Here is a 6,552-nt window from a genome sequence, read left to right as displayed (position 1 = left end):
GGGGTAGAGGCTGACAGCTCATGACCCCTATGTAATAACCTTGCGACCCCCTGAGAGGTCCCAACCCCCAGTTTGAGAACCCCTGCACTAGCTCAGGGTACGTCTACACTACGGGACTATTCCGAATTTGCATAAACCGGTTTTGTAAAACAGATTGTATAAAATCGAGTGCGCGCGGCCACACTAAACACATTAAATCGGTGGTGTGCGTCCACGGTCCGAGGCTAGCATCGACTTCTGGAGCGTTGCACTGTGGGTAGCTATTCCGTAGCTATCCCATACTTCCCGCAGCCTCCCCCGCCCCTTGGAATTTCCGGGTTGAGATCCCAGTGCCTGATGGGGCAAAAATCATTGTCGCGGGTGGTTCTGGGTAAATGTCGTCAGTCACTCCTTCCTCTGGGAAAGCAACGGCAGACAAGCATTTCGCGCCTTTTTTCTCTGGATTGCCCTGGCAGATGCCATAGCATGGCAATCATGGAGCCTGTTTTGCCTTTTGTGACTGTCACCGTATGTGTACAGATGCCGCTGACAGAGGCGATTCAGCAGTGTTACACAGCAGCATGCTTTTGCTTTTGCATGACAGCAGAGATGGTTACCAGCCATACTGCACCATCTACCAATCCATAAATTGGTAAAAAGATGATCATGGCTACCAGTCGTTTTGCATCATTTGCTGCTGTCATAAGTGCCCCTGGCTGCTCTTAGCCAGGGGCGCAAAAGCCAAAATTGGGAATGACTCCCTGAGTCAATCCCTCCTTTTTGGTATCTAAAAATAGAATCAGTCCTGCCTAGAATATGGGCAAGTGTACTAGAGAACCTCTGTATCAGAGAGCACAGCTGCTCTGTGTCAGATCCTGCAGAAATTATGAGCTGTATGCTATTCACAGGAGATGCTCCTGCAACAACCCCACCTGTTGATTCCGTTCTTCCCCCAGCCTTCCTGGGCTACCGTAGCATTGTCCCCCCACTTGTGTGATGAAGTAATAAAGAATGCAGGAATAAGACACACTGACTTGTTAGTGAGAAATGAGTGGAAGGCAGCCTCCAGCTGCTATGATAGTCCAGACAGGACAGTAAGGAGTGTGGAGGAGAGGAGCCCAGCATCCCTCTGCTAGTCCAGGGGCAATTGAATCTTTTTTTTACACATGAAGGGTGGGGGCTGACAGAGCTCAGCCCCCTGTTGCTATGATGACGATGGTTATCAGCCATACTGTACCATCTACCAGGAAAAATTAGGGCCAGGCGCCCTTGATCGACCTCACGGATGCTAGTCAGCATGGTTACCAGCCCTTTTGCACTGCCCCATGTGCCAATAGGCTGATGATGAGTTCGGGTACCAGTCATTTTGCACCATCAGCCACCCATGGCGGGGGGGAGCAAGGATGTTGGTGTTGAGTGCTGCAGCATCGCGTCTATCTGCAGCATTCAGTAAAGATAGGGTGACATGTAAAAGAGTCAAGACAGGATTGTTTTCCCTTTCACTTCTGGGGGTGGGTGGGGGGGGTGCGTAAATTGCCGAGCTATGCCCTGACCCACCGCGGACACTGTGTTTGACCCTAGAAGCATTTGGAGCTCAGCCAAGAATGCAAATGCTTTTCAGAGAGACTGCAGGAACTGTGGGATAGCTTGAGTCCTCCAGTCCATGAGCGTCCATTTGATTCCTTGGCTTTCCGTTACGCTTGTCACGCAGCAGTGCGCTGAGTCCCTGCTATGGCGTCTGTCTGGAGATTTTTTAAAAATGTTTTTTAATTCGTCTTCTGTAACGGAGCGCTGATAGAACAGATTTGCCTGCCCTTACAGTGATCACGTCCGCATGGTCCATGCGGGAGCTCTTTCTTTATTTTGATTTTTAACTGCATCGCCACCCGTGCTGATCGGAGCTCCACGCTGGGCAAACAGGAAATATTCAAAAGTTCGCGGGGCTTTTCCTGTCTACCTGGCCACTGCATCCGAGTTCAGATTGCTGTCCAGAGTGGTCAGTGGTGCACTGTGGGATACCGCCCGGAGGCCAATACCGTCGATCTGCGGCCACACTAACCCTAATCCGATATGGTAATACCGATATTAGCGCTACTCCTCTCGTTAGGGAGGAGTACAGAAACCGGTTTAAAGAGCCCTTTATACCGATATAAAGGGCCTCTTAGTGTGGACGGGTGTGGCGTTAAATCGGTTTAATGCTCCTAAAACTGGTTTAAACGCGTAGTGTAGACCAGGCCTCAATCAGAGATAGCATGGGTATGTCTTCTGAAGCTGGGAATCACACCTCCAGATTGAAGTATAGACGTACACTTAAACTCTATTTTTAGTGCATATACTTTGTGCTAACCCTGTGCACAGGGGTGAATTTCACCCTTACAGAGCTGTATGTTGAAATCTTGGTTTCACTGAAATTAGTGGTAAAAATTCCATTGACATTGAAGGGACCAAAATGGCCCTTAAACTCTATTTACATTTAAAGAATTAAAAACTGATTAGACAAATTCTGGTCTTAGGCCTTGTTTAACAGGAAAGTTTTTCTGTGTATGTTTTCTCATTATAACTTCACCAAAAGTGAATCCATATCACTTTGCATATGCTGGTTTGTGCTACTTCCCTGATGAATCATTGTGTGTCCATGTAACTCTATGCTTTTATTAAATTACTTCACAGCAATCTGGCAGCTATCAAATGGTGCAATTGTAACATGCCCCATTACACAATGTTCCATCATGATTTTTCTTGCAGGATACTTGCCAGAACCAGGAATTCTTGTGGTTGGGGTCAAATTATCAGGAAGAAATCATGTGATTTTGTTATTCCATAATTAATATGGTTCTAGTGAGGTAGTACCATTTTCAAACTGCTGTCACATAGCCTGGAGGAAACACTGCTTAGTGGTGTGACTCTGACAATCATTGATACAAAAAGGGTACTCTAGAATCTAGATGTATTGGCTGTCACACAGCCAGATGGCTTTGGATGAATTGAGACATCCACCAACAGAACTGCTGTGATGCTGTGTGGTTCCTGAAAAGAGGAGGAGGAGGAAATCAAGCAGTTACTTCGGCGTGACATTTTCCTACAGTGGTTTTACTCACTGGAGTGCTGCTTCTGGTCTTGCCTAGCTAACACCAACTGGTGGACAGGATAGTGCTGCAGAACTGAGACAGCAAACAGAGGCAGCAAGAACTTCAGGATGTGGAAGGCTATTTGTATCATAGTGCCAAGAGTCCCAGGAGCAGACTAGGACTCCGTTGTGCTAGGCATTGTGCAAACACAGAACAAAAAAGCAGCCCCTGTTCCAAAGAGTTTACAGTTTAAGTATCCGTGCAGAGCTCACCCTGAAGCTGCGATGGAAGAATACCAATATGAGAGTTCTTCTCATTGCAGAGGAGCATTTGGCTGTTGCTATATGGAAGCTTACCATCCCCAATTGTCCATAGCTCACCAGTTTGGTGTGCACACCTATTAAGAGGGTGCTGCTGCCCTCGGTCATATATCTTAGCAATGCTAAGGATGGATGGATTTGCATGGTTGTGGCTACCAAATAGTATTGAGACTACTGATGGAACCCACATGCCTGTTGTTTGCCATTCCACACTAGGCATTCGAGTTCAACAGAAAGGGGTATTTCACTATGGTGATCCCGGACAAATTAAGCCATTGTAACTGCATTAACATTAGTAGCATCGTCCTGGTGCAATGTAACACAGTTTGTCACTTAACCTTGATTAGATTAAAATAGTCCATGGTTCAGACCAGGGGTAGGCAACCCATGCCACGCATGCCAAAGGCAGCACGCGAGCTGATTTTCAGTAGCACTCACACTGCCTGGCCCCTGGCCACCGGTCCAGGGGGCTCTGCATTTTAACTTAATTTTAAATGAAACTTAAACATTTTAAAAACCTTATTTACTTTACATACAACAATAGTTTAGTTATATATTATAGACATATAGAAAGAGATCTTCTAAAAACGTTAAAATGCATTACTGGCATGCGAAACCTTAAATTAGAGGGAATAAATGAAGACTCGGCACACCACTTCTGAAAGGTTGCTGACCCCTGATTTAGACGGTCCAGTTTCAATAATAAAATTGAAAATGTTGGGCCTGCTTACTACAGCTTTAAACAGGTATAAATTCGTTGAAGTTAAAAAGTGGTAGTTAACCAAGCCCATTATTTTATATAAATGCACAAAAGTCCAAATACATTATTTTCAGTAGCTTAAAAAGAAATATCATGTAACAGCTGTGAGGAGCCACAAAAACAAATAACCGTTTGCTTACTTACTGGCTATCAGAGTCTTGATGGTGCTTTTGGTTCATTTATGGCTCTGGATCCAGATAAAAATTAGCATTGACCACACAACAATAACCTAATACTGTTGCTTGGGAACACAATGCCAATATTTTCCATGTTGAGATCAGCACCTGTTCTGTCTCTTAAATAGCACAATTTATAAATAACTCATATGAATGCAAACATCAACTAGATACCAATTTTCTAAGAATTACATAAAGACAAGGTGTTGGGGGATTAGGCAGATTTCACCTTAATTAAAAAAAAAACATGTAAACTTTAATATAATCCCTTCACTAATTGGTTTTAAGGTTGGAATGGAACAGGAATAATTTCTAGAATTTGAGTTATTTCTTTAGTTATTTCTTTATGCATTGTGTTTAGCAGCTAAGCTCAAGTAGTTCACAAAGAGTTATGGTAATGTTTTGTGTAGTTTTATTGCAAGCCAGATAAAGTACTGTAGAATGAAGGAGAAGAAATAGTTTACAAGGGTGTCTAGTTAAAACCTGGTGTCTTGTTGTTACATACCCCAGGCCTCCATCCTCCAATCTGGGCTATCACACAAGACTTTTGTTTTTACCAATTGTGATGAAGTCCTTTGGCTCATGGTTGGCTGAACCAGGACAATCTGCAATGGTTTGTCTGCAGTGTCACAGGGAGTCACAATCCCTAACTTCAACCCATATTGCAATGCCTTTGAGTTGAGAAATTACCCAAAAGCTCCTGTTTTCAATCACAGTGCTGGACAGCATGCAGCAGGTACTAAAGGAGTCTCAGAAAGCCGTCTTGTATGTGGATACTTCAGAAGGGTTCCATCAAAAGTAATGCTGTTGTGTAGATCCTTAAGCCATTGCAAGGCCAAATAATGTAGCAAACGGCATCATGCAACCAATGTCTCTGAAACAGCATCCTTGCTAATGTAAGACACTTTTACGCTGGAGAATGATTTTGGGAAGGGGGAGAATATATTTGCATCTGCTAAACTTTATTAAATGTTAAACTTGGTCGTAAACCTAGGTAGGTTGGGCAGAGCCTCCGATGAAGTCCAGGATGTAATAAAATTTGTTCCATAGTTTACTACCACATCTACCTGCCTTCATGGAAAATAGTCTCTTCTCCAAAAGTTCATTACTTAAAATTACAATAAAACCACATGAAAATGATGGAAGTCATGGGCTCTGACAACCATGATCAGTGAGAGTTCATAAAGCATCAAATGAAAAGAACTGGCCACTGAGCTCCCCCACCTTAATCTATTGTTCACTGATGAGATCCTTAAGGCTCTGCAATTTATCACAGTGCTATCACCACCACATATCTGCTTGCCTTCACACTTTTCTTACCAGTGCATCCAGAGCAGTTGTCACCTTTACGAAACTTGTATTACTTAACATACAGACAAGAGAGGTATTTAAGGCAATTCAAAATGTAAGGGAGATATCTTATATGTATGCTCTTGGAAGTCTTCACAGTAAACCTTTACCTGCTTTATTCTTCTATTAGGTGTTAGGGGTGGGATTTCATGCAGCACTAACAAACTGCTGCATTTAGCATGCTAATTCATTTAATAGTTTTGTAATCCTTTAGTTTCACCACTTGGAAGAAACTAGGAGCTTTAATTAAGAGGTAATGTCAATGGAATAAGAACAACTATCACAGGACAATGGACTCCTGCTGCTTCACAGCCTGAGGCATTTGAGGAAAAATAAATGTTGAAATGAGGCACAAGAACTGCTGCACTGCATCTTTTCTTTTTGCTGTTTCACTGCAGTCCTTCACAATGTCAGCTGCAGTGATAAAACTATAGGCATGGCTGCAGTTTATAGTATGGTAGTAGTCACATTACTTATGGACTGTGGGAAGGTGCTCAGATACCACAGTGTTAAATGCAGTATAAGAACCTGTGCGGACACTATAAGATGGGTGCTACAACTCCATCTCTTTGTGAGGATGAGGCCTTAGGCCAGGGCATCAGTGCAGCTACATCCATTGCGTGCCACCAGTGGTGGAGTTGGGTAGGCAAGGTCCTAATGCAGAAGATTTATCAGCTGCTGATGTTTTTAACTCTGTTGATTAGACCCTCTCAGACAGGTTACATGTCAGTGTTAAAAATGCCAGGCACAATTAAAAATAACAATCTCTTACAGGGGCTGACTCAATGGCCGCAGAAGTCAGGGCAAGTGGGAGTCTGCCCATACGTATTGAAGCAAGTTTATATAACGTTTTTCATCCAGAGATCTCAAAGTCCAAAGACACCAGGAGGAAATAATTA

The sequence above is a fragment of the Mauremys mutica genome, chromosome 5, assembly GCF_020497125.1.
Source record: "Mauremys mutica isolate MM-2020 ecotype Southern chromosome 5, ASM2049712v1, whole genome shotgun sequence".
NCBI lineage: Eukaryota > Metazoa > Chordata > Testudines > Geoemydidae > Mauremys > Mauremys mutica.
Note: the sequence above shows the minus strand (reverse complement) of the source record.